At 63.7% G+C, this 27,954-nt stretch overlaps 1 protein-coding gene and 1 long non-coding RNA gene across 4 annotated transcripts in view; one reads left to right on the plus strand and one right to left on the minus strand.

Moving 5' to 3' along the window:
• LOC118497734 overlaps window positions 1-27,954 on the plus strand; it is a 48,698-nt gene that overhangs the window by 7,724 nt on the left and 13,020 nt on the right. The window lies entirely within an intron of this gene.
• Window positions 22,664-27,954, minus strand: part of RHCG (Rh family C glycoprotein) — a 34,291-nt gene continuing 29,000 nt past the window's right edge. For all 3 annotated transcript variants that reach the window (XM_036013162.1, XM_036013161.1, XM_028502364.2), the window contains one exon: window positions 22,664-22,676. The gene's annotated coding sequence lies outside the window, so the exon portion shown is untranslated. The remainder of the gene's footprint in view (window positions 22,677-27,954) is intronic.

Here is a 27,954-nt window from a genome sequence, read left to right on the forward strand (position 1 = left end):
CCCAACAGATGTACACGGGGCGCCCCTGTCCGCGGCTCTGTTCCCCCGGAAACACTGTGGGTTTTCCAGACCCGTGAAGTGTGTGTGGGGGGGGCCCGGGGGGGCACAGGCAGTTCCGAAAATGAAAGCGTTTGCTAAGCGTGGCGATGTCGCCAGTGCCACACTCTCAGACCGCTTTGTTGTCCTACGGCTCTCCCGACTTCATCCTGTGTTTCAACAAGTGGAAGCCCAGAGCCACTGGGAAAGCCGGGCTCTGTCGCGGGGCCCTGGCCAGGGTCCGGGCGGCGGTCGCTGCGAGGTTGGGGAGGAGGAGGGTCCGGGATGTTGGGGAACTCTCCGCACGTTGGGGTTTCCTAGCCTGTTCCCTTCACACCGCAGGCAGGCAGCCTCTGAAAATCCCGCCTCGAGTCTTTTGCCAACGACTGGGTAGGGCCTTTGGGGGTTTGCGGGTAGTGCTGGCGCGGGTGCCGGGCCGCGTTGCGGGGAGGCCTGCTGCGGGGGCGGTGGGGGGCGGGGTTCTCCTGGGGAGGCCGTGCACGGGGCCTGAGACGGGGAACCGAGGCTGCCTCAGGGGCCTGCGGGGACGCTGGGCTTCGGGGTTCTGCAGAAACTCTGGGGGCGCAGAGTCCCCGGTCACCGCCACCCCCGCCGCCCTCACCGCGGCGCTGGCGCCAGGCCCCGCGGCGAGCCTGCCCCACGTCCGCAGCGCCATCACGCCGGAGCAGACCCCGCGGGAGCTCGCCCAAACACAGCTGCTCTTTGGGGGGAATGTTCTAGGGAGAGGAAAAAAAAAGCAAAACCCGAGGTCCCATTTTTGCCGACGATTCAAGGGAAGTCACTGACGGGGTGCGCCCCGCGCCTGAGGTCGGACACGGGAACAGGGAGGCCGACTTCAGGGAGATACGCTTCCGACTAGGGACGCCCCGAAATTCCCAGGTTGCCGGCCTTTCGGGATGCACATTGGACTCGGTCTCGGGCGGCCCCTGCGCTGAGAGAGCCGGGGCGTGTCTGCGCCCAGGCTCAGGGGCTGCCTCCGGCGCACATGGGTTCTGGTTGTGGCAACAGAGTGCCCCCCTCCCCCCGTGCCTTGCTCCCCGTCAGGGACCTCCGGCTGGGGCTGGGAGGGCCGCGGGGCGCCTCCAGCAGGGCGGGGTAGGGGTGTCGCTCCAGCCCCGCAGGGCACCCGACCAGCCCCTTCTCCCCTGGCACCTCCCCCCCCCCTCAGGGTCCAGAGGCTCAGCGTTGCCTCCGAGGCTTTCTTGTGTTTGGGGGAAATTCGGGGACGGGCACTTGTGGCTCTCCTCCCGGCTGGTGCCTGTGTGGCCCAGGAGAGTGCCCTTCCGCCGGCATCTACGGATTTCAGGGCACGGCAGGGATTGAGGGACGGGAGCAGAGGGTGCCCGGGTCACCGCTGCCGGAGCTCCGCGGCACCAGTAAGGGCCTCAGTCCCCTTCTGTGGGTCGCACCCCCATTTCCACTCCCCTTGGTTCAGCGCCCGCTGCCCCTCTGGGCCCCGACACTGGCTTCTCAGAAGGACCCAGGAGGAGCAGCGTGAGCAGGAAGCAGGGCCTGGCAGCTCCGGGCGGGTTTCCTTGCCCGCAGGGGTGAGCGGGGGGGCTCGCTGGGTGAGGCCCTGGGGGCGAGGCTGGGGCCAGGGAAGGGCCTGAGTGGGTGGCTTGGTCCCCAGTCTCTCCCTGCCCACCCCACTGCCCCCACCGCCACTTCACCAGGGTTCTTCCCGATGGGTGGCCCCACAGGACTTCTCCTGCCCCTATGGCCGGAGTGTGGGGAGGTTGTGGGGTTCAGCTTAGGTCACCCCGGGAAAGAGAGCTCACAGCCAGCCGAGAGTCCCTCAGGTCTGGGGCGCGGGAGGGAGCCACACAAGGGCACAGAGGGGACCGGGGGGCTCTGGAGGCACCTGGAGCCTGCTGTTCGGCCTCGAAAGTAGGCGTCAGCCGACCCCTTGTCTCCCCTCCCCCCTCGGGAATACAAGGGACCCTGATTTTCACATCTCCGGTACCTTGGGCCCCGTGGAGTGAGTGGGGAGGGTCTCCCGAATGCTGTCGTGTCTTTGCAAACCCCCTCTGTCCATGGAAACGATCCGGCCTACAGACGCGCCTGGGCCTTCAAGCCGTGGGCCTCTGGTGCCCCAGCTCCCGCCGCCGTTAGCCAGCGCCTGGGCGCCCGAGGCTGCAGGGTCGGCCGCGCTCCCTACGGCCTCTGGGGGTCGCGCCCCTTCGTCAGCGCTGGCCTCGGCGCTCCCCTCCCGGGACAGGGCTTGGTGCGGCCTCTGCTCACCCAGGGGCCCCGAGGGAAGTCTTCTGGGGACTCAGGGGTCCCTGCCTTTTCTGTGTGGGGTGGGTGAGGAAGGGGCCGGACCTTTTTGGGGCTGCTTCCTGGCGCCCCTTTGGCTGCCAGGCCCGCACGGAAAGGCTGAGGCTGACGGGCGCAGGCCCGCCACACACCCGTGCCCGCCGGCCGTCCGCAGGGTGCCGGAGGAAGGGAGGGCCGTTCCTAGAGACCACGAGGGAGAAGGAAGGGCGAGGCGGGTCTTGCTGTTTCCACACTGCCTCTGCCCCGTTTACTCTCGCAGCTTCTGTTCCAGCCTGGCCCGCGGTTCCCTGAGTCCTCCACCTCGGAGCCGAGTACAGGGACGTACTTTTTTCTGCAACCGGCTCTTGGGGCGTGGTCTGAGGGTCACGTGTCTCCCTCCCGCCTCCGGACGCACCTGGCACCTGCTCCAGATCCGCCGGCAGAGGGAGCCCTGGGCCTGGTAGGAGCGAGTTAGAGCCGCTCTCATGTTGGGGCGCCGCACTGGGGGTCCCGGTGGTTCAGATCCACACCTGACGTCCCCCCACCCCGTCCCAAACCGGCAGAGTCGCACCCACAGAGCCACTGATGCGCTTGGCTAGCGGAGGAGGCGGGGCGGGGCGGCGCGGCCACCCGCTGTAGGAGCTGAGAGCATCCAAACCGCCCCCGACGCTCGAGACGGTTGTGTGCACCGTGCAGGGCGTGTGTGTACGCCCCGACCACTCGGCTGCTCCTAATTTCTAAGACAGAAGGGGTTTTCCAGAACATGTGGTCCAAGCCCCTCGTGGGAGTAGCAAGAAACTGAGGCCCAGGTGGGGAGGCCGACCCGTCTTCTCAGCCTGCTTCAGGTACACTGAAACCGGACCTGCTCGGGGCCGTAGGGGGCCGTCTGAAGGGCTGTGCGCGTGCGTGCGTGCGTCCCCGTCTGGAATGTGTGGCCAAGGGTGGGAGGCCTGCGTGTACTCGTCCGCGGAGACTGGGTCTGCAAACTTTGTACCTACCAAAAGGTGTGTTTGTGAAGCGGAGCGTGTGCAGGGGGGAAGGAGTGTTTGTGTCTGTGCGTGGCGTGTGTGTGTGAGTGCGTGCAAAGGGGTAACTGGATAACTGCACCTTTGAAAGATGTGCGTGTGAGCGTGTGCCCGCACTGGCACGGGCACCCTGGCACCCCTCCCCCTGCACTGGAACCTCCGGGGGTCAGAGGTCAGGCCCTGGAAAAGGAGGGAGGGGTAAGAAGTTCAAGAGCCGCAGGCTCCGGGATATGGCCCTGTCCCGAGGCCCCAACAGGCTGGAAGAGGCCGAAATTAGGCGATGCTTCTCCGGGGCCGGAGGGGAGAAGGAGGAGGGGGGAAGGATTATGGCAAATCCATTCCTGTTTTGCAGCCCCCTCAGCCTGCAGCGTGTCCCCGGTGTTAGCATGAGAATGGGCCGGGGCTGGGCGCCCCCCTGCCGACCCCCTGACCCCTCCCCACCACGTGAATGGCCCGGCTCCGCCGCCTCTCCAACCAGCTTCTTGCAAAGCCACGACTCCTAATCGGGGTAATTTAATATATTTTAAGCCCCCGGTGGCTTTATTTTCCCTCCTTTTCGAGTTTGTTTTAGGCATTCAGAGCCCTCACCCCATCATTAGAGGGCCCCGCGTGACGGACGGAAGGAGCTGCTATGAGACCACAGCCCTTTGTGTCCCCCGCAGACGCCGGGCTTCCCTGTAATTAGAACGGTGTTCCCAGCCATTGAGGCCTTTCACCGGACGGAACAAAAACTCCCCTTGATGAATGCACCCCCCTCCTCAGCCCCCTGGCTGGGAAAGGGGCTGCGCGTTCAAGGGGCTGCTTGGAGAAGGCAGTCTGGAGCGAGGGCCGCCGAGGTCCCGCCAGGGCGAGGGATTTACAGGCCGTGGGCAGTGGGCACCAGACAAAGGCTCTGGAGGGTGCTCGTCCATGCCAGTCACCTGCACAGCGCTCGCCTGAGCCCCCTCCCCCAGCTCGGCCAGCGCCGGGACCTGCTTGGGCTGGGCCTGTGTGATCGGAGCGCGCACGCACACACACACACACACACACACACGTCCACAGGGCTGGGGAAGTGAGGCCAGGTTGGAGAGTGTGTAACACACACACACACACACACACACCGTGTCTTCCAGACACTGGCTCCGATATGACTTCTGCACACACACAACCACTCACACGGGCCCGGGATGAGGCTGTGAGCACACCTGCACACGTGCGTGCAGGCACGCTCAGACGCAGGCCCACAGTGTCACAGAACCAGGCTGGGAAGTGCTTGCACGTAAGCACACGCATGCACAGCCCCACGCACGGCCCCCAGCGCAGGATGACGTGCGAGCTCGGGGGAGCCCCGCTGCACTGAGATGCCGCCCGTGTTCTGCACACCCAGGCCAGTCTCTCCCAGGCACACTCGTGAGCAGACACGCAGAAGGGTTCCGTGGGCTGAGTCCCCACCCACCTACTCACTGTGTGGTGAGCTCCACCCCCAGCCAGCCTGGGCTCTCCTCCGGGCTGCGCGTGGGTCTCCCCAGGCCGTTTGGGAAGAAGAGAAGTCTCCCTTGGGGAGATTTCCCCTTTGGACTGGGCGCCAAAGACAGCAGGCCGGTGCCTGGCTCTCTGGTAGATTTTCTGGTAGCCTCTCTGGTAGCCTCTCTGGCAGCTTTTCCCCAGTCTCAGGAAAGGCTCCGAGGGCGGGTGACCGCAGGCCTGAGAGGCTGCAGAAGGAAGATCCCGACCTACCACTCCATCCCCGGGGAAGCAATCCCATGGACACTAGCACATGCCTGTTACTGGGAGGGTTCAAGCGGGGGCGGGATGGTCACCGGCCAGGGACCCTGCGGGGGAGTTTGTCTGACTCCACCGCTCTCTGTGCTCGGGGCTTGGGGTACAGTGGTGATGGACATACAGACTGTCTGCAGAGGAGCTTCTGAGGAGCCACCAGACACGCACACTACTACCCTGGCCTGGGGCGGGCTACAGGGGCCACCCTGGGGCGGAGGGCAAGTGGCTTCTAGTTCTCACCTCGGATTATCAGTTTCAGGGACCAGATAATTGCTGTCCTGTGCCTGAGGCACAGTGGCAGGGGCAGGAGGCACCTAGGAAGTCCCCTTGTCGGATGAATGGATGGATTCGCTGGTCTTCAAGGCCTCCCTCCTCTCTCACATTCTTGCTCGCCTGGTCTGGCTCCTTGGCTTTCTCACGCGGGCACACTTTCCGAGGTGGAGCAGTCAGTCCCTAACTCCCTGGGCCAGGCCATGTACCTCGGTCACAGCACGTATCACCCGCACCAAAGACAGGCACAGGCCCGCAGGGAGGCCACTGAACTGAAGGGGAGGCTGGGATACAGGGGTCAGAGAGCAGGAGGTCAAGTTCCTTCATGGCCCGGGCTTTTAGGGGAGAAGAACAAGGGCCTGAATCTTTTTTTTTTTTTTAAGATTTTATTTATTTATTTTTAGAGAGGGAAGAGAGGGAGATAGAGAGAGAGAAACATCAATGTGCGGTTGCTGGGGATCATGGCTTGCAACCCAGGCATGTACCCTGACTGGGAATCGAACCTGCGACACTTTGGTTCACAGCCCTCGCTCAATCCACTGAGCCACGCCAGCCAGGGCCCGGACCTGAATCTTATGAAGCCTCATTCAGTGGCGACTCTGGCAGGAAGTACAATTCTGAAGGGCCAGGGTGGGGATCTCAAACTGTGAGTGGTTTGCATGCTCTTATCTATTTTTTTTAAACCTCACCTCGCCTTCAACATGCAGGCAAACCGTCGTATTCTTGTGGTGCCACGAGCAAACACATAATCAGGAAAACCCCAACGTCTCCGTCTAGATAAGACATTCATCTGTTTCGCTTTCTAGGAGAAATTCCCCAGGGAAATTAGAGAGCTGGGGATGCTTCGAAGCCACTTCCAATGACTTTTTGTTTGTTCATTTGCTTGTTTAACCACAGCATTGCGTGGTATAATATGGTGGCTGGGGCACCGGGCTCTGGAAACACCCAGGTTCCAAGCCACACACCAAACAAACAAACCACAGCCACACACCAGCTACCAGGGAGTGACCTTGGCCGTGTCCCACTGTGAAGTGGAGATAATAACAGTACCACTCCCCTGGATGGGGGTTAAGTGAGCTAATGCACGTAGGAGAGCCATGCAATGCCGGGCGAGCTGTGAGTGCTCAATCAGTGTTAGCCAAAGTGATTAATATCTGAGCACTCAGTAAATATTTGTTGCGTCAATGAGTGCATTTTTTCCACCTTGTTTGCATTTAGGATAAAGTTATAGGAAAATAAGATTTTCCTGGAAGCCTCTTGCGTGTAACTTAGGCAGGAGGCAGGGAGGGGTCCGAGTGGTCAGAGGGTGCTTTGGAGCGTCCCCTATAAATTAAAAGCAGCAGCTCAGGTCATTACCCTGGACGCCAGTAGGGGGAGCCCGAGTCGTTACAGCGTGGCCGGGCCCCCTGCAAGAGCAGTGGGAGAGAATTAAAACTTGACAGAGCACCTACTGTGTGCAGTGCACATACTGGGCAATGCAGCACCAGCCCCGGCAGGAAGTTGTGGGTGGAGGTGGAGCAGTCAGGTGCCCTGGGACCAACGCAGACACAGAGGCCAGATGGGTACAGTGCAAGGGAACCGGGTTTAGGATCTGGAGGGGCCTGGGCTGGGGAAGCCCAGTGGGTGGGTACTACCCGTGGAGGGGGTCACCTGTGCTCTGCTTCTCCGCTGCCCCCTCAACACCCAGCTCCAATGAACTGCGACCTGGCCCATCCAATCAGAACCCTACAAATTATATCCTCATTTGCATCTCTACTGACCAATCAGACGGGCATGATTTGGAAACCTCATTTGCATGAAATGGACCCTAATAGGAACCACGGGTAGGGACGTTTTCTATAAAAGGCAGCCTCTCTGTGGTCTGCGGAGAGGCGTTTTTCCTTTCTAAGGTTGCCGCTTGTCTCATCAGTTTGCAAACCCTCAGGACTCCAGTGTCTCTGTTTGGCAACACTCTGGGGGGGAATTTTTTGTTGACAGAAGTTTCTGAAATGGTGGGGCAAGGGAAGAGGGGCCCTTAAAGTAACCGGCAGAGGGCCACTGTCCCCTGCGCCCAGGGTCTTGGTCTGAGGACCTGGAGCAGGACCCTGGCAGGCAGGTCGCCCCACTTTTCCTGCCTGTGAAGCCGGTGTGAACACGGCCGCCCACCAGCCCTCCGTGGAGGCGGCAAGTTCCTCCGCGGACGCAGACAGTTTAATGGCTTAGCAACACCCCCGGGGGGCTGTGCTGGAGGTGTGATCTGCCTCCGGGCCCATTTCACAGGCGGGGAAGCAGTGGCGTGAAGAGTGATTTGCCCACGGTTCCCTGGGGAGAGGAGAAGGAGAAGGAGCTGGGGCTCAGAGGCAGCCTGGGTCCGGTCACCCCTTCATGCCAGGAAGCCTGGTCCCCCACCTGCTGGTCTGCCTCTTTGTCCCCTGAGGGCGGGGCAGTCCTGGGGGAGCTTGGACTCCTGCCCCTGCTCGGGGGACAGAAGGGAAGGGAGAGAGCCGGGCAGGGTGGGCAGGGTGGCCTGGGACCGGGGTAGCAGTGGGGAACCCCGAACCCAGAGTCAGTTTAGAGAAAGGAACCCACGACTTGTCAGCTTCCCTGACCCAAGACTGCGCCTTCAGGAGGCTGGAGGGACACAGCGAGGTCCCTTCAGCCTGGGGACCCCAGCATACCCCTCCTCTCCAGGGGAGGGTGTGCTGCCCAAAGCCCCCAGTGTGAAAAACCAAGCCAGCTCCAGCGCGTCGAGAGAGACCAGGTTGGATTCGGGGGGAAGCGCGGGCCCACCAGGCGGGGCGGAGCAAGGGCTCCAGTCCCCCGCCCCCGCCCCGGGCGGACAAACGCTGCCATCCAGCTCTTGGAGAAGGTGGCTGGCTCTCCAGAGCTCTGTCCCCAGGGCCGTGGCCCTGAGACAAGGGGCCGTGCGGGAAATGCCTCGACGTTTGGTCCCAACAACTCCTTCCCCCTGCATTTTTAATTCTCCAACCTCGGGGCAATAAACTGGGGAACTGTGACGGAAACTACTCTCAGCGGCCAGCCCTGCCTTGCAATGGGTGTCCCTCCGCGCTCACAGCGGCCTCATGAGGCAGCGCGTGGCATTGCTACCGGCCTTGGAGAGGGCGGCCGGAGGAGGTCTCCAAGGGCGCCTCACCCTGCTGCGGGGCACCGCCCCCGCCAGGGCTCCTGAGAAGGTGAAAAGCGAGAATGCACGTCTACAGCGCTCAGCACCGTGTCTGCTCCCATTACTATTACTGTGGCCGTCGTGATTATCGTGGCCATGGCCGAGAAGGGGGAGGTGACAAGACGGCTGGAGCTGAGAATTCTCTGCCCCATCACCTGTGCCAGAGGGAGGCCAGAGGACACAGGAGGGACCACGTGACTGCCCGGGGCTGGCGGGCAATTTACTGCAGGAGCTCGTTGGGTGACTTTGACTCCAAGTTAATTAAAGATGGCCGCTAGGGGTCATCGCCATGGCGACAATTAGGCCTGGAAGGAGCCTCATTAAGGAGCGGTTTTAACAAGGCCTGTTGTGTTTACCCTGAGATCCGTGTGAAAAAGGGATTCTTCTGGCGGCTTCCCTTTCTGCCCTCACTGTATTTCGGAGCCACCTCGAGGGAGGCGCCGGGTAGGAGGCAGATGGGAGAATTGCTCGGTGGGATCCCTGGGAAGAATCCACTGGGCAACAGGTGTCTTCTCCCTGGGGCTGCCGCTGCGTCTGGAAGACCTGGGTGCTGAGGCCTAGGGAGGGAGGGGAGGCAGGAGGCCCGGGGTCAGAGTGGGAGGTGAGGAAGCAGGACTTTTAAAACAATATTTATTTATTTTTAGACAGGGGGAAGGGAAGGAGAAACAAGAGGGAGAGAAACATCAATGTGTGGTTGCCTCTCATGCGCCCCCTACTGGGGACCTGGCTCAGCAACCCAGGCACGTGCCCTGCCCGGGAATGGAACCTGAGACCTTCAGGTTTCTGGGACAATGCCCAGCCCACCGAGCCACACACCAGTCAGGGCAGGTAGCAGGGCTTTACTGCAAGTGGACCTTAGAAATGTCACTTCCGCTGCCCAGTCTACTCCACTGGAGTCGGGGCCATGGAGGGTCACCGAGCCGGATTTTTCCGAGTCCAAGGAGGAAGTTCAAGGCCTCTCCTAATTCTGAGCGCTTGACAAATGCATGTGGGTTTTTTTTCTTATTTCTATAGCAATATATGCCTATTGAGAAAAAATAGAAACTTCAGAAGAGCCCAGAAAAGAACGCCTCTCCTGCAGCCCCACCCCCACACATAAGGACTGTTTCCATTCTGGGGGTGAACAAGGCGGGGGGCAGAGTCCCCAGGGAGCTGCACTGAGGGGAGGGAAGTGGATTGTATCTTTCTTCATGTACAGACCCTTTTTCTTTTCTTTTTTTTTTAAAGATTTTATTTATTTTATTTTTAGAGAGGGAAGGGAGGGAGGGAGGGAGAGAGAGAGAGAGAGAGAGAAACATCAATGTGTGGTTGCTGGGGGTTATGGCCTGCAACCCAGGAATGTACCCTGGCTGGGAATCGAACCTGGGACACTTTGGTTCCCAGCCCACGCTCAATCCACTGAGCTACGCCAGCCAGGGCTACAGACCCTTTTTCAACGGCTTGAATTTGTGTCAGGGGAATGTCCCATAAAACCGAAGCATCGTATCGCAGAATGCCACACCGGGAGCTGCTGTGTGCATGCCTCCACAAGAACAGGGGTCATCTTTTACCTGCGATGCTGAAATCTGAATTTATCACTTCGCGATAACAAGATATCCTGACTGCTTTTCCAGGGTGTTACATTTTCCTCCTGACTTTTTTTTTTTTTTAAGCGCGTTATAGAATGTTCCCACAGTACGAAGCAGGGGGATGGGGGGGGGGGAGACAAGAAAGAAAGCTTCCAGCCTGGATCCCCTCCCTCGGCTCGGCGCTTTACCCACGACAGACAGTCCGTGAGCAGCGCACAGGCTTCTGGGAGGAGACAGGTGAACGAGTCCACGGAACAGCCCAGGGCGTGGCTGCCGCCGTGGGGGTGTGCCCGGGGCTGGCACGCACTGGCGGAGGAGGTCTGGAGGTCCGGGAGGATGGGGCTGGGAGGGGGCGGAGGAGGGTGGCAGGGCCCCCTGAAGCTGGGAGTCTTGGGGCTCACAGATAGATAGCGCTCGGTGAATGTTGGCGGGCGAACGGATGACGAAGTGCGGACTAGAGGGGCGGGAGCTGGGGAGGGGGCAGGGCTGTCCAGGAAAGGTGCCCCTGGGAGCCCAGGTAGGACCAGGGAGGGCTGGCTGGCCTGCTGGCCGGCATGGGGGACTGGAGCAGCGCAGTGGCTGTTCAGAGTCCCGGCCTTCCCTGGCCCTCCCTGCAGGAGCCCTGGAGAAGGCAGGCCCGGCCGGGTGACTCGGCGTGGCCGCCGAAATCGGAAGAGATGCGTGATCTTTCTCGAGAGCAGCTGCGAGGGGCCAGCGGGTTTGGGGGTTACGGCCGTCTCATTTCCCAGCGCTGGCCGTGGGGGAGGCACCGCCCCTCAGGACCTCCCTGCGTTCCCGAGGGACTGTGGCGGGCAGGGGCGCCTTGCCACTCTGCAGCGGGCATTAAACCCGAGTGAGACGTGAGCCGTGTTGCTTCAAGCCCCCGCAGCTGGGGGTGTCGCTGTGGCAGTGCCGAGCCTGACTGGTACCCAAGGGAGTCAGAGCAGGTGACTCCCAAGCCCCTTCCAGGTGCGCCTGCCTCTCAGTCTCCGAGTCGGCCAGGCTGCTTGGCGGGGGTTTGGGCTTGCCCAGGGGACACTCCACCTCAAGGTCTTCCGGAGACCTAGGCTCACGCCTTTCTGCTGGGCCCACGGGGACCCCCAGGACCAAGTCCCAGAGGCGGGAGAACCCGGGGCAGATGCCTGTGGCAGCTGCTCCCTTCTGAGCCGTTCTCGGCCCGCAGTGGCCCCCAGAGGCTCAGGAACAGCCGTGCTGGCTTCCACAGTCAGAGGAGGGCGCGCCTTTGCTCACTGTGGCTCCCTCCTTGGGAAGGGAAAACCGAGGCTGTGTGTGACCCTGAACCCCTCGTGTGATTATTATGCCCAACACCGGGGCACCGCTGCCTCCCCAGTGGGCACACATGTTGCACAGCTGGAGGTCCCTGGACACCAGCGCACCAGGCCTCGGTGCAGCCGCCAAGGACAAAGGTCCTTCGTCCCCATCCTCCACGGCGGCTCTGTCCTCAGGAGCATCCCCTTCATGAAGACAAGGTAGCTGCCGCCGGCCCCCAGGGCCACGGGGTGGCCCACCTACTCATGCCAGAGGAGGGGGGAAGCACTGGCCCCCAAGTGCACGCAGCCATGCTCACCCCCAGGGCAGGTGGCGGGCCGACGGGCCCCGGCCCCATCCCGTCAGGCCCAGCGCCCCCTCTCCGTCACAGATCTGACCCCCCCCCCGTGCAGGTCATGGGAAACAGAACCCACGTCCACAGGCATGTGTGACGGTCCCCCCACCGTGTCCTCGCTGTGAGGGCAGCACGTCAGGAAGTGCGTGGCACAACATGACGTGTGTGTGTCGAGACCCGGGCTCAGGCACTCGTGCTCTGGAGAGCCCGCCGCCGCGGCCTGGTGCAGCGGCCGTGCCCGCGCGGGGCTCTGCGTGCGAGGCGTTGTGTGACGGGAGCCCGCCGTGGTAGGTGCGCTGTCTGGGTGACTTCAGGGCCGCCATCCGTGGTGACGGTGCCAGAACGGCGACTCTTGGGAAGGTTGTGAACAACGCAAAGCATAAGCTTCCCCCCCACACACGGGGTGGCCGTACAGATCAGAGCGGATGCACGGTGTGTGTGTGTGTGTGTGTGTGTACAAAAGCTGTGCAGAAAGTGCCTTTCTGTTCATACGTAAAGTGGGGTTCGATTCCAGGCTCACGTGCTCCCTAAAAGCCACACAAAAGGCGTCTGAGACTCTCTTCCTAGTAGTGACCAGTCCCCCCGAAGTCCCGGCTAGCCCCGCCCCTGTCCACACACTGACCCCCGAGTGGACTGTCAGGGGTGGGCCGCCGGCAACCCCAGCCATGAGCTCCGTTCACCCCTTACATGAACGTGAGTCCTTAGAGAGCCAGTGGCCTGGGGGGACGCGGTGGGACTGCCCCCCTGAGCCGGCCTCTGAGCCGCATCTGTGCCCACCACTGGCTCCTCACTCAGTGCCGCCACCTTCCAAGCATGCACAGTGACCCCAGTTAGAGCCTCCGCCCAGCACAGCACCGCGTGGGCCTCAGCCCGAGCCCCTCTCCCGGCCAACAGCACGAGCCTTGTGCCGGGCTCCAGAGCCCCTTGGTGAATAGGCGGTGTGGGGGGCTGGAGGAGGGCGGGGGGCGCTGAGCCAAGCGGCTGGGAATCCTGGAGCTGCAGCATTGGGGGGAGCAGGCCTGACTCACAGAGGGGGTGACAGACACACTTCCCTTCCCAGGTCTGAGCCCCCCAAAGCCGGGTGGGGGGCATGGCAGGGGGAGCCTTCATTTCCTGAATGGAGGTCAGCTCCCCTTGCCGCTGTTGCTCTTTTGGAAGCCTCGGCTCCGGCCGGCGGGGAAGAAAGGCTGTTCTCGCTGGGTGGCGCGGGCCTGGCAGGGGGCTGCCTGGGAGACAGAGTCCCGTGTGTGGCTCCCGTGGGCATTCAGAAGCCCGGGGCCTGGCAGGCTCTGCCAGATGCCAGAAGAAGGGGGCATTATCCCATCCCTCCCGGGGCCTTCCCTCCGCTGCTCCTGGGGGCCGGCAGACTCCCTGCTCCTCCCAGGGCGGGCTGGGACCCAGAGGGGCTGGCGGCCCGGGCCCATGGGTCTTAGCGCTGTGACTGGCCAGTGGAGGGGGTGGGGAGGGGTGAGGAGAAGAGATGCATCTTAAGTCCCCTGAGCTGCACCCTGTTGGCAAACCAGCCACCCCTCAGAAGGACCCCCCCCCGCCCCGGCCCAGTAGGCCTTTCGGAAGCCCACGCTGACTGTGTAAGCAGTTCCTGTTCCTCTCGGGGGGATGAGAAAGCAGCATTTAGCTGCCCCAGCTGCCCTTGCTGGGGAGTCTTCTGGTGCTTTCCGGGGGCTCCCCCCACCCCGGGCCAGCTGGGGGGTGTCCTCTCAGCTTTCACGGACCCTCGGCACAGCTGCCCAGGCTGTGAGTGGCTGGAGCCCAGCTGGCCCCCCGCGGCGGGGCGTAGGGAGGGTGTCTGGGTGGGCGGCCGGCGAGCGCTGGCTTCCTGGGGCCTCCCCGGGCGCCGGGCAGCGTGGCCACTTCCGAAGGCCCCTTTGTCCGCCCCTTTATGCACAAGAGCGGCTGCGATTGTGTGGGGCACAAAGCCCCCGTGGCCCTGACTTCCCGCCCCGGCCTGTGGCCCGGCGGGGGGGAGGGTTTCCCAGGCTCCCCGGGCCGGCTGCCTCCTGCGCCTCCCAGGCAGCTGGACCCCCAGGCCCTCCGCTTCTGCACCCAGGGCCTGTTCATGGAGCCCACGTCAGCGCCCCCGCCCCCGCCCCCGCCCCCGGGGGACCGCCGGCTCACGGGTCCTCCACTGCCCACCCCGGCGCACATGGCAGGCGGTTCCCACGCTAGCTGCTGGGCGGCGGGCGGGGGCTTCGGGGAGACGCCGTGCTTTCAGAGGGTCTGCTGACAGGCAGGCAGTTCGGGGTGGATGGATGGAGTGTGAGCCACCCTGAGAGGTGGCCGGACAGCGGGGCAAGGCTGGGGCGTGGGCAGGAGGGCATGTCTGCAGGGCACTCGCGCCAAAGGAGGGAGAAGGGAGGAGGAAGAGGAAGGAAGGGCTCCTCTCCTCCTCCGAGCCTCCCTTTAGGCCCTGGAAGCGCGACCGTGCCCAGCCCTGGGCCCCGGTATGCCACCCCCCCTCCGTGTTGCCCACCCCATGCACAGCATGGGCAGGGAGCCGTCACTGGCTTTCTCAAGGTCTCCTGGCTCACCCGTGAAAGTCAAGGCTGTGGTGGGTCCCGGAGCCCAGGGAGCAGGTGCTTCTGACCACTCTGCAGGGACAGAATGGGGGCAGCAGGGTGCAGGGCCCTGCGGATGAGGGCAGAGGAGCGGCCGGGAGCACTGGGGTAGGGGGGCCCGAAACACCCCCCTCCCATCTGTGCGCCCACCCAGGAGCCCTCCACCTGAAATGCCCCAGGAGTCCAGCACTGACAAAAGCCCATGGCAGAGGCGGGGACAGAGGGCGGCCGCCAGCCCGACATGCCCTCCACCCCTGGCCACCCCTCGGAGCAGAAGGGGCCTGTCCCTATCAAACTGGGGAGGTCGAGGGACTACGCCCTGCTGAGGGAAGGCACAGAGCGCTGGCCTCTGGGCAGCCCGGAAGGGGCCCTGACCCTGGCTGAGCCGTCTGGGGGCGGGGGGTGGTCCAGCATCCGCAGGCCACAGGCCCTCTGGGTATGGGGACAGTAAGGGGGGCCAGGCAGCCCCTGCTGCTGGCCTGCTCAGTGCCCCAGAGTAAGTGCGTGCAAACACCAGGGCCTGCGAGGATGAGTCCATGTAACAGATGAGGAGACTGAGGCCCCGCAGGGGAAGGGGCTTCCATGAGTTCTCACAGGCCAGCACAGGCGGTCGGGGCCCTTGGCTGTCAGAGGAGCAGATCCAGGCGGGGCCACCGGGGACCCCCTCCTGTCCCACACTGGGCCACCAGCCCGAGAGGGCTCGGGCTCCACAGAACCCCAGCTGTAGGGGGGTCGGCGCCACACCTTCCCAGGACGGGACTGGGGTGGTGGGCATATTCACGGGGTCCCACAGCACCAGCCGCCTCCGTCTGAATGAGAAGGGAGGACCCCTCTCCCTGGCACTCGCCTCCCTGTCCTGGATTGCTGCCACCGCACCCAGGCTTTCTGACGCGCCCTGTGCGAGATGCCCTGTGTCTCAGGGGTCACTCCCACCGGGCCGTACAGGGGCCTGGCCTTGACAGCTCTCTCCCGACGTAGCTGTCTGTCCCCTGGTGGGCACAGGGCTTCTGGGAGCGGGGGAGGGGGGGGCCGTCTGGCCCCTCCCAGCTGCCTCCCTGGCCGAGTGTCCTCCTGGGTGCTGGACCCTGGCGAAACAGCATTCCCCTCAGCACCTCGGTGGCCTTTCCAGTGATCCTTAGGATTCTGTTGCTAAAAATTAACAACAGGCAGTAATAATTAGTAATAAGTGCTATTTTAAGCCCACCCTCCAGCTGAAGAAACTGAGGCCCAGGGAGGTCAGCCGCTTCCCGCTGGGGTGTGTCTGGGCCCCCCACTGCCTGCACTGTCTCTGGGGAGTGGTGGGGGGGCAGTGGGGGAATGAACTGGAGACTGAATCCCAGGACCTGCAGGCTGGGCCGGCGGAGTGGGGGACGCTTCTCTCCCTGGAGGGCGGCACCAGGTCCCCACCCCCACTGGGACGGAGTCCCAGCCCAAGGGGCTCCAGGACCCTCGGAAACCAGCGCTGGGTCCCAGCCTCAGCTCTGCTGGGTCGGAGAGGGCAGGACGGGGGTTTGAGGGGCTGCGGCCTGTTCCCGGACGGGAAGGAGCTTTGGAGACGTAAAGCTTCATACGGACAGAAAACAGCCGCCTGCCCTTCTGGCTCCTGCTGCCGCCCACCCGGCGACCGGGGCTCCCCAGACTGGTGGACATGGGGGTGCATGGCCTGCCTGGGGTCACCGGCTCCCCTTCTGGGCTGGACCCAGGTTTCCCCTAAGTCTTCATGGGCAGGTTGGCAGCCTACTGGAGTGTCCACCTGGGAGACGCAGGACAGGGGGTCCGAGAGGCCCCCATGTGCCCTGGAAAAGGGACCATCAGTGTCCCCACGTGTAAAATAACAACCTGCCTGTTTCAGGGCTTATCGGGGCGATAGAGGGGGTGTGGGGGGTGTGGGGGTATGAACATCCAGTCCCCAAGCTGTGCACCCTGCGAGGGCCCCATCTGCCCAGAGGGGGGCGCCCTTTCCCAAAGTCACAGGGCCGTCTGGGCCCGCAGCGAGGATGGGCGCCAGGGGCCTTGGCAGGAGAGACGCCGTCGTTGGCACCCCAGACCTCCAGGGCTCCCCGAGGCCAGAGCTCTTCCCCAGGCGTGGACATCCGGCAGGTCTGGGCGGCAGGCAGGGCAGGGTGGGCCTCCCTCGCGGCCCACCAGGAGCCTGGGTGGGCGAGCCGTGCAGCCCCTGGGCTGTGCGGTCCCATCTCCCCGTTCTCACCGCCATCCCACTGGCCATTTCCTGGTCTCTGCAGAGTGTCAGGAGCGTGACAAGCGGAAAGCTGCTGATTACTAAGGCACCCCCCCACACCCCCAGGGAGGAGAGCTGGCGTCAGAAGGGGGGTGGTCCAGCCCCTTCTGGGCACCCCAGCCTTCAGTGAGTCAGCCTTGGAGTCGGGGGGGCGGGGGGGTGCTGCATGCTCATCCTCAGGAGGCGGGGAACCTGGCAATGACAGGGACACCACCCTCTCCTCTCTGGGGGATGGAGGCGGGGTGTCAGAATGCCTTGGGCGAGGAGGGGGGGGCAGGGGCCAGGGCAGAGTCGCCCCAAATCAGCCTGGTTATTTTTGAATTCAAACCCACATTGTGAGCCTGTGGCTTGGGTCTCCGCGTCCCGCCCCACCCCCGTCCCCAAAATCCGTGGGATTACCACTGAATCGGATTTAGCAGCCTGCCCTCTGGGGGCCTGCACGTTAGCCCAGGAGAGACGGATGCACACACAGGCATTTAATCAGTCTGGCGGGAGGGACTGTTGATAGAAGTGGTTTTATTTGTTTTATTCCCAGCGCTAAGCCGGCTTGGCAGGGAGTGAACCTCTCCTCTGGGCCGGCTGGTAAACCCTGCCGCTCGCCCGCCAGCTCGCCGTAAGCCGGTGGTATCACGGGAGCCAGGGAAGCTGGGCCCCCGGCCCCAGCTCGCACTGGCCAGTCGGATTCGTCCAAGTTATTAATTTTGGTGGCGCTTGTCCGGTCAGGCGCGCTGCCGCCGTCTGGCTGGGGGTCGCCGGCGTTCCCGCGGCTGGGCCTGCACTCGGGAGCCCCAAGCTGCTGGGGCTGCTTTCTGGGGTTGGGGGGCTGCCAGCCGGGGCCCAGGAGGGAGGGGGCTTGGAGCCCACGGGGGCTGGCGAGCCGGCAGAGGTGCCCTCCTCCGTGGTGGGGTGGAGCCCAGGCTTCTCAGTGGGGGAAGACCTCCGGGTGCCTCGTCCCAGAAGCCTGCGAGGCCACGGGCCGCGATCGTGAGCCGCTGAGGACCGGGGCATTCGTCCACTAGAGAGGCCTGGCCTGGCCGTTTGCGACTCGCTCCTGCGGCTCCCCCGCCCCCACCCGGCCCCCTTTGTACACCCTGGGGCCCGAGGGACCGGACAAGACTAAAACCCACAGAGGGGTCAGAGGGGAGGGCCTGGCAATTAACCCCACATCCTGAGCAGGGTGGGGTCAGGGGTCGTTGCCAAGGGGGGAGGAGCTGACCAGCAGCTGCCACGCCCAGGACGAGGCCCCCAGGGGCACACAGGTGGGATTCCAGCCCCCTGGCCTGAGCTGGGGAAAGACAGAGTGGGCAGGAAGTTCTTGCCCGGACACCACCTCCCAAGGCACCGGGCCCCGGGCCTCTGGGAAGCACCTTCTCCACTTCGCTCCAGCACCACGGCCAGGGCCCACCCCGTGCCTGGCGCGTCCTCTTCCTGGGGTGCAACCCTACTCCCCCCCCATTCTCTGAGCAGCAGCTGACTCTCCCCCCACCCTCAACCTCCCCCCTCTCTACTTTTGGAGGAGAATAACCTGTGATAATTTTTTCTTCTTCTTTCTGGCAACTAATGGACTCCTTAAATAGCAAAAATTGCGGCCTGTAATTAAGATCTTGCTTTTTAAATGATTAATCATTGTAACCCCTTTGAGCAGCATCCCGGTTTCCCCTCTCCTCACATTGAAATGCAGATCGTTGGCGAGGGGGGGAGGGGCTCCCAAGCCACCGAGGAGCAATTAAACCTTCCCAGCTGTCACTCGCGCCCCGGCTGCCTCCTGGCCTGTCCAGGCGCCGGGGAGAGGGAGCGAGGGCCCCCGGCTCCGCCGCACGCTCGCCAGTGGCCTGGCCCTGGGCACCGGTGTGTCTGCCTCCCCGCCGGACCCCCGCCGCTGGCTCTGGGAAACTCCCAGGAAGGCAGATCGTGTTTGTCCAGCACTTTCTACGCGCCCACCACTTCAGTCATAAGATCTCTTTCAACCTGCGAGGCAGCCCCCGCCCCGGGAGACCTCCGAAGGCACCTCATGGCTAAATACAAAGTAGCAGAGGCCCTGGCTGGCGGAGCTCAGTGGATTGAGCGCGGGCTGTGAACCAAAGTGTCGCAGGTTCGATTCCCAGTGAGGGCACATGCCTGGGTTGCAGGCCATGACCCCCAGCAACTGCACATTGATGTTTCTCTCTCTCTCTCTCTCTCCCTCCCCTCCCTCTCTAAAAATAAATTTAAAAATAAATTAAAAAGTCTTAAAAAAAAGTAGCAGGGGTTCCGACAAGGTCGGGGCTGACCCCAACGCGAGGCTCTGCCAGCTCTTCTGCGTGGTTGGGGCGGGCTGGGGGTGCGGTTCCCGGGGCCCGCTGGCTGGACACAGAGGCGGGGACTCGCCCCATTCCTCACCACCTCTTCGGGGTGATCGCCTTTAAGCCACCCTTGCAAACAAGTGCCAACCTTTATGAACCCACAGAAGGGTTTCCCAAGCCTTCCCTCCCTTGGATGCACACAGGGCACCACGTGTTTGCAATGGCATGTCATTCGAGCTAGAAGAGGACTTGTACCTCCCTCCCCTCCCCTCCCCCCCCCCCCCCGTCCGAGCCCCCCTTCTCACTCAAGGGAGCACTGGGGCCGGAGGTCAAGGGACTCAGGGTGACAGCACATCACACATAGAGCGCGTCTGGGGGGGATGGGGTGGGCAGGCCCTCTTAGGTCCTTGCAGGCTCCTTCAGGGAGCAAATCCGGGTCGATCCACGTCCTCCTTCTGGGATCTGCTCTGCAGTTTTCCAAACGGATTTGTGTGTGCGCGCATGCGCGGTAGGGGAGGTCGGAGGGAGCGCCCCTTCAGTAGCCGTGCCAGAAGAAGAAGCGGGACAGCAAGGACAGTCCGGCGTGAGCAAAGTCCTGAGCGCCCTTGAGCTTTGGCTCAGTCATCCCGGGAGTTTGTCCGTCCGACAGATTCGCTCTCACGTGAGAGCGGACCTGCGCGCTTGGCAAATTTGTTACAGTTGCTTTTGGACTTCCGTGCCTGGCGAATTTGTTAGAGTTGCATTTGTGAAAGCGAAAGGTGGAAGCGATACTATGAAGCTGAGCGAAAGGAAGGGAAGGGAAGAATCCCAAGCGTGCACCGGCTGTGGACGTAGGAAGAAACCCTCCTGGAAGGACGCACAGACATGAATAGCAGGGGTTGTCTTTCTAGGGGTAGCGAGAACCGGGCAGACGGGGGACAAGGACAGGAAAGAGACTCCTGCCTGCAAACCTGATTTTTATGCGCGGTGAAAGTACTAGCTGTTCAGACAAATGAAACACGAGCCATCCTTCATGCTTCGTGGTAAGGCTCATGCTTATGTACAGGCTCGCACGATGTCCCCAGCCCATCAGCTGGTCCTGGTTCTTTCTAGGCCCCCCTCACCCCCCCACACAGCGGGCACACACTCTCCTGGGAGGCGCACCCGAGACGGCACCACTACAGCCCAGGGCAGGCCTGCAGCCCTTCCCTGCCTCAGGGACAGTCCCGCTTCCCTGGTGTCCTGCTTTGCTGCTCTTGTGCTGGGAGCCCCCCATCACCCAGGTGTCACTGAGGTGACACCACCTTGATTGGCACCCGCCGAGTGGGGGACTGGCTCGTGCCCCCCCCCACCCCCAGTGCAGCCAGACGCGTCAGAGGCGCATGCGCGCGCAGGCCGCGCCCGAGTCAAGCTGCGGGTCACGGATGCCTCCGCCGCCTTCGGGAATGGGGACTGAGCCCAGAACGGAGGGAACTGAAGGAACCGACGGGGGGACTGGGCTCGTCTGTCCTGGGCCATCACTCCCCACGGGCCCCGGCCCCCTCAGGGAACGAGGCCTCATATTTCTTAAGAAATCGAGAGGTTGTGAGCTCACGGGTCAGAGCAGCCTAGACTGAAACCCCAGCCTTGCGGCGAGCCCGGGGCTCTCCCGGAATGAGTCACCAGCGTTGGCAGGTCTGCAAATGCAAGTCCAGGGCAGTCAGCTGGGGTGGTGGGGACTCCCCCCACGGCAGGGGGCTCCTCCCCCCGCCCCCCGCAGAGTCAGGACACACCTGGCAGGCTGGCTCAGCGGCTGTGCCCCTCCCCAACCCCCCTGTCCCCAGGGTGCGGGGGGTTCTGAGGTGTTTGTGCATGAACGCTCTCGGGCGGGGCAGGGTGCCCGACAGGTGCTCAGCGAGCAGGAAGGTCGTTGTCAGGGAGTCTTGCCCTTCACCGTGTGAGCAGCATCTCGCTGGCTTCTGTTCAGATCACGGTGCACGGCGGCCAGAAGGTCAGTCGCCAGGTCCTGCTGGACAGGTCTCAGGACAGATGGCCCGGGGAGCATGGGGGATCTCCTTAGGAAACACTGTTGCTGTCCAAGAACCCCCCCCCCCCAGGGAGGGGATCTCCTGGGGTGAGGGCACCTCAGGAAGGGGGGCCACCACCAGCCGGGAACGGGCAGCCCAGTGCACCTTGTGCAGAACCAAAGCTCTGCCCAGGTCCTCATGCTGCACCGTGGCTCTGCTGCCTCCCCGCGAGGTGGCTCTGAGTGGCACAGCTGTCACTCTGACATGCAGGCTCAGGGGTAAGAGCCCCGGGCTGGCCCCCTGTGCCAGGTAGGGTTCCGCCCCCCAGCCTGACAGAGGGAACAGGCTTCTGCAAATGCAGGCTCACTGGCCTCGTCAGCAAGGGGGCTTCAGGGGCTGAAGAGCTGTGGTCCCTGGTTCGCCCCATGGCTCAGTGACATCAGGGGCTGGATTTGGCACCTCTAGTAGCCCTGGGAGGTGAACCTCAGGCTTTCTTAAGATTCCCCTCAACACGCGTCCCCCTGGCCTTCAGGAGAAAGAACCGTCAAACCCCGGTCTTAGCCAGTAGCTGCCTCTGCACCAACCAAGGCCTGGGAGGGAAGGAGGCCTGGCTGACCCGGGGCGAGCGTGATGGCCAGGTCGCGCCGCCCTCCTGTGCCCAAGGCCCGGCCAGGCCCGCAGGGGGAGGGGAGGGAAGGCGGGCGGGCTGCTCCTTTCTCTCGCCACCCAACCCCTGCGTGCATTCCAGGACAGAGCTGGGCAGGGCCGGCAAGCCCAGCCCAGCCCGTTCCCATCCCTCCGCCCCCCCCCCCCCGGAGTCACAGTCGCCCAATCAGGCTGCCAAAGGCGTCCCAGCTGGCCTGGAGACACCGCCCGGCTGACAGGGGGCCGTCCGGGCCGAGCAGACGTCTTCCTTCAGCGGTAATTGACGTTCCGCAGACGTCTGTAGCTCCGTCTGGAGGTCCACAAAGCACCCCATGCTCGGCCCCGGCAGCCGCTTTGTGCCGCCTGCCCCCTCTCATCTGGCAGTCACAAGTGTGTGAGCCGCCCGGCCTGCCGGGCCTGCCGGGCCTGCCGTCCACAGGGCCCGGGACAAAGCCCAGGCCTCCCGGTGGGCCTGCACCTCCCGGGTGTGTTATGCTAATGCAGCGCCAGCCCGCCGCTGCTCCTGTGTAAGGAGGGGCCGCAGCCGCTGGGGACGGGGCGAGACCGGCTCCCCCGGGGAAGGGGCGGCCCTCGGCAGTCGTTCGGGGTGTCGGGGTGTCGGGGTTGAGTGGTGGGTCCCCCTGAACCCAACCTAGTCGGTTGAGGCAGAAGAGGAGGGGGCCTTGGTGCTGAGGAGGGGGTCTTAGTCTGGGAGGGGGGGTCCATGGCCCCTCGGGGTGGGAGTCAGGCCCAACCCTGGAACACCCATTTCACAGGCGCACAAGCCGAGGCCTGGGGCAGCCATGCCTCGGCCTATTCATACCATCAGCTAGGGGGCGCCCTCGGGCCTCTTCTCCCACCCAGGGAACCTCTCTGCTGGGCGGAGGCCCCAGTGGAGGGGGGGGCTCCCTGTCAGGAGGTCCCCAGGTTCCAGGAGGAGGAGCCCGAAGGACAGGGGACTGTTGCCAGGAGCCAACCTAGATTTTTTTTTAAATATTTGGAATCTGCCCCCTGAAAAGGGTAGCTTCATATTTTAGGGCCGACGGGGTGGGGGTGGGAGGGGGACAAACGTGGCCCATTAGGTGGGCTGCTGCTCAGTCTGGGACCTTGGGTTCGGGACCCCCCTCCTCTGTCCCTAGGACCGCAGGCAGGGAGACTCGAATGCGGCCACCAGCCCACACCCGGGGCCCCGGCGCCCAGAAGTCACAGAGGGTCGTGGTGCAGGCCGCTGTCCCTGGAGCCCAGCTGCTGTCCTTGGTGCCGTGGGGCCCGCAGACCCCCGGCGGGCGGCTCCTGCTCTGAGGCATCGGCCAGGCTGGGGTGTCCCCTCTCCGGTGGCTTCCACTCCTCGCCTTTCCCGAGCCCCCCATTTCCTGCCCCAGAGGCAGGAGTGACAGGTTAACCGCTGCCCCCCCAAATTCTTAAAACATTGTTTTAAAGAATGTTATTAGCTTTGCCCTGGCCGGGTGGCTCCATTGTCTGGGGCATCATCTGTGCCCCGATGAAGGGTCGCAGGTTTGGTTCCCAGTCGGGGCGCGCTCTCGGGTTGGGGGTTTGGTCCCTGGTCGGGGTCGGGAGGCAACCTACTGCTATTTCTCTCTCCTCTCCCTCCCTCCCCTCTCTCTCTCACCCCCCCTTCCCCTCTCTAAAATCAGCGGAAACCCATCCTTGGATGAGGATTTAAGAAAACGTTGTTAGCTTTCAGGATAATCAATGAAAAACATGTTTAGTGTGACGGCACAGGAGGGGGTCAAAGGAGAAGCAGAAACTCTCATCCCTGCCACACATTGGCGAGGTCGGACCGAAGTGCTGTGTCTTCTGAGCAGGGGTGGGGGGGTTCCCTCCCTCCCCCTCCCTCGGTGGAGGGGATTGGGGCCAGCTCTGCCTGCCCCACCCACAGTGGCATCTCCTGGGAATGCACAGAAGGGGCAGCTTTTCACAAGGACCCTCAGGTGTAAGTGTGTAAGTGCACACTCGTGTGCACACACACAACCCGCCTCCCAGCTGCGGCCCCTGGCGTGTGCGGGGGGTCGGCTCAGTGACCTGGCGCCTCGGACAGGACAGAGTCTGGAACACGAATCGTGTGCAGCCCCTCACGGTGGCCTTGAGGACACTCGACCTGTGCGCCTGGGTTCCTGGGGACCCGAGGGGGGAGGTTTCGGGCACGAGGGAAAGGGACACCGAGCTGGGCCGACAGGGCAGAGGCCCGAGGGGGGCGGGGAGCAGGCGGGCCGGCCCCGCCCCTTTGCCTGTTCGACAATCAGTCTCTCCTCCCATCAGACGTGGCCAGCAGTGTCTGTCTCGTGTGCGTTTAATCCCGTGCATAGATGCTCAGAGTGATTTTAACAGAAATGCGTACAAATGACCCTGGCCAGGTGGCTCAGTGGGCTGGAGCGCCCTCTCATGCACCAGCAGGTTGTGGGTTCGATCCCCGGTATAAAGACATACCCAGAGTCTGGGAAGAGATCCCGGCTCCAGCCCCAGCCCCAGCCTCTGTGGGAGGGTTCTAGAAGGTTTAAGTCACCCCAGACAGCCCTGTCCTCACGTCGGTGAGTGTGTCAGGCATCCGAGTGGGTGGCGCCGGGGCATGGTGCCCTGCGGCTGCCACGCCGCTGAAGCGTGTCCAGTGCAGCACCGTTCGCCGCGCCACACTCACCCGCCTGCAGCCGGGGCGGCGCTGAGCGGGGGCCCCGGTCTCCGGTCCACGTGGCGTCCGCGGGCGGTCGGATGTGCATCACCACCAGGGCTCAGTCACGGGCCGGGTGCTGGCCGGGGGCGTGCCCTGGCGTGGCAGCTGGGCCCCCAGGGCAAGAGTCCCCGAGAGACAGGAAGGAGAAGGGTCAGTCCTCCTGCGGGCCGGGGCCTGGAACCTGGCACAGCGGCCCTTTCTGTCGTGGTCGCTTGGTCCGGCGGTCACCGAGCTTGGTTTCGGGGGGCAGGGCACCGACCCCACCTGTCGGTGGGAAGGGTGTAGCAGGGTGAAACGTGGGGCGGGGGTCTCTGCAAAAGACATGCTCGCTCCCAAAAAGAGACGCGCGCTTCACAGAGTCACGACAGAGAGGCCATCGTGAGAAATGAGACGTCCCCAAGAAGTGCGAGGTCATTGGATGGATGCTGGACCCCTCGAGGCTGTGTCCTCAGTTTCACGAAATTCAGGGAAGAGGGGGAGGCCGTTCTAACGCCTCCTGCGGCGGGTATGTGCGGGTCTGTGACTGCGCCGACCTCCATCTTGCGTAATTCCATGAACGGCACCTCACGCCCTGCGCCCTGAGGAGTTCCGATGTCTGACGGGGAAACTCGACACCACAAGGACGCCGGGGCCCCTCTGAATTGCAGCAGGTGCGCAAGGCGGCGCCACGCAGGTGGGGTTTGGACTCGGCGTCTGAAGTGCATTGGGAAGGGCGCCTGGGGACTGTTCCCCGAGACTGAACACTTCCAGAGGGAAGGGACGGTCTCTCGGGGCGCTCCCTCACAGATACAGGGGTGGGCGTGCCGCAGCACACGTCTTAATAACCGGACACTGGAAACACCTCAGGTGTCCGTCACCAGGGGAACGGGAGGACTTCGATCGGGGGCGGGTCGCAAACTGGAGCGGGCACAGGGGAGACGGACAGCTCCCAGTTCCGGACTCAGTAGGCTGGGGGAGCGAGGACTCAAGGATTTTGCATTTCTTTTTTAAAAGACTTTTATTTATTTGTTTGTTTGTTTGTTTTTAGAGAGAGCGGAAGGGTGGGAGAAAGAGAGGGAAAGAAACATCCATGTGTGGTTGCTTCTCCCACACCCACTACCGGGGACCTGGCCCGCAACCCAGGCCTGTGCCCTGACTGGGAATCGAACCGGCGACCCTTTGGTTCGCAGGCTGGCACGCAACCCACTGAGCCACAGCAGCCAGGGCAGGTTTTGCTTTTCTAACGAGGACCCCAGGGGTGGTGGTGCTGTGGGTCTGGACTGCACTCTGAGAAAACCACTGACTGAGAGACGCTACCAGCGAACACCGTCAAACTGATCGGAGGACAAGGCGGAGGGGCTGCAAAATATAATGAAATTTCCCCCCAAAACCCACAGCGTGCCAGCACTGAGGGTCCCCGTGACATGCCACCCCCCACCCAGGCCCCCTTAGCCCTCTGCATCCTCTGTGCTCCCTGTCGGCTGCGTAGAGGAAGGGACGTGCTCCCGTGGCTGTGTGTCCCTGGGCAAGTCACTCAGCTTCTCTGAGCCTCACTCTCCTCGCCGGTGAGATGGGAAGGCCAGTACCTGCCTCCCCGACGGCTGTTAAGGCCTGAGGATGATGGATGAGAACTTTCTCCTGCCTCAGCCCATCCATGCAGGTGGGGCCTGTGCCCCCTTCAGGACCCTGGCTCTCGGGCGTTCCCCGGGCTGCTCCCAAACCGTCTGGTCTCAGCCCGGCCCTCACGGGACCAGGCAGGACAGCTGTCCACCCTCACCCCACAGGAGCCTGCAGGCCGCCCCTCTGCCCTCTTCTGGGCTCCTTGCCTGCCTCCCACCCTTCAGCTCCACAGCCCCCACAGGTCGACCCAACAGAGCACAACCCCAAGCTGGATGTTTCTGGAACTCATGGGGCAGGGGGAAGCCCACACCGGGCGAGGATTCCCAAGGCCTGGGAGCCCTGAGCCCTGGCCCGCCTGCTCCCCGGAGAAGGGTCCTGGAACTTCCTATTTTCCCAGCCGGAGGCCGGCGGGTTCCCACATTACCACATGAATGGGGGCACAAGGCCCCCCGGTCCACTCGAGCAAACAATTTGGCTAGCAAATTGACATAATTATGAGAGACAGAGAGGGGAGAGAGCGGCCCCCACCCCGAGGCCCCCCGGCGGGTGGCTCCTGCCGAGCTCCTCCCGGGCTTTGTGGGCCAGGCACGCAGGGCTGATTAGAAGCCTTGTGGCCTTTTCAAGAGCCCTAAGTGATTGGCCCCCTTAATCTGATTACAATTTGCAGGGCCCTTCCAGCCGGCTCTGAAGGGCCTTTCTCAAGCACCCCGCTTGATGGTGCACCCGCGGGAGCAGACACTCGCACACACATACACACAGCACCCACTCGGGCCTGCTGCTGTGGGGCGGGGGCGGGGGGGGCGCCACCTCTCTCCCTGACAGGCCGGGGACCCCTGAGTGGTCCTCATCGCTGCCTGAGTGCCCCCCCTCCGCCCCACAACCCCCAAGGTAGGCCCTAACCTTCAGACCTGCAGGGGCTGCCGCTGCCCCTGGCACTGTGGGTCGCCTGTCCTCAGAGGGTCCCACAGAGACACCCTGCCTGGGCTGGGGCCACAGATGCACCCTCGCCCCCATGGGTGCACCTCTCCACTCCCTGGCCCTCCTCAGAGCTGCCACCCTGAGCACCCAGGACCAGCTGCTCACCCTGTGCCAGGCGGCTCTCTCCACACAGCAGCCATGGTCCCAGGCCTCCCCACCGGCTGCAGCTCCCAGGGGATTAGGCCCCCCGGCCAGCAGCCTGGACCCGGCTCAGCACAGGCTGCTCGGGCTGCCCCCCCCCGCCCCCCCCACTCACTTTGTGGCTCTTAATCCTCAGGCTCAGCCACAGCGGCCCCTTTCCCATCCTGGCTGCTCGGCTCTCCCAGGCCCTAGCCTGGCCTCCCAGCCCGAATGGGGAGTCCTGGGCCACAGCTCAGGAGGAGTGTGGGTGGGGGCGATGCAGAAGGGGACCAAGGGGGAGCTCTGCCCTGTTAGCTCACCAAGGCCACCCCAGGAGATGCAACTGGGTCCCGAGTGACCCCCCACCCCTGCCTGCTGCACCCCCATCTTTCAGGCCCCTCTGCCTGGAGGCCCTGAGAAGGGTGCTTTCCGCTGAGAATGCTCCTTTTCTCTCCCGGCCCCCAGACCTGGCTGTGCCGGCTGTGCCGGCTGCGCCGGGAGCCAGAGGGAGTGGGCAGGATGGGGCCCAGGGCCCCGTGGCGGTGGGGTCCGAGGGACGGGCGCACCCTGGCACCACTTCCAGTGACACTGTGACCTCGGACGGGTTCTCTGTCCTCTGTGGGCCTGGCAAGTGGGTGTGATAGGGGTTCTCTCTCTCCCTGGCTCTTTTTCTCTCTCTCTCCCCGCCTGTCAGGGTGGCTGGGAGGCCAAGTCCCAGGGCAGGGAAGGCACCCAGCATGGTCCCCAGCGCCTCCTTTGTGAGTCAGAGGCAGGAGGGACTTGGGAGACAGCCGTGGGACACGCGGATGGGGGGACAGTCTCGGGGTGCGCCCCTGCAACCCCAGGCTCAGCACAGCCCGGCGAGGACCTTCCCCACGGGTTCCCCCCACGACCCTCCTGGGAGCCAGTGTGTGTCGGCCTCATCCCTGATCACGTGGCCCAGAGGCCGTTTGGGCCACAGGGGCCCACTGCAGCCCCAACATCGCCCCTTGGTGACTGCCCAGCCCCTGTCCCAAAGCCGAGCACCACCAGGGGACAGCTGGCTGCCCCCGCATGCCGGCCTGCTGGGCCCTCCTCCCCCCGCCCCGCCCCTCTCCCCGGCCCGCAGGCCCCTCCCAGA

The sequence above is a fragment of the Phyllostomus discolor genome, chromosome 12 (assembly GCF_004126475.2).
Source record: "Phyllostomus discolor isolate MPI-MPIP mPhyDis1 chromosome 12, mPhyDis1.pri.v3, whole genome shotgun sequence".
Taxonomy (NCBI): Eukaryota; Metazoa; Chordata; class Mammalia; order Chiroptera; family Phyllostomidae; genus Phyllostomus; species Phyllostomus discolor.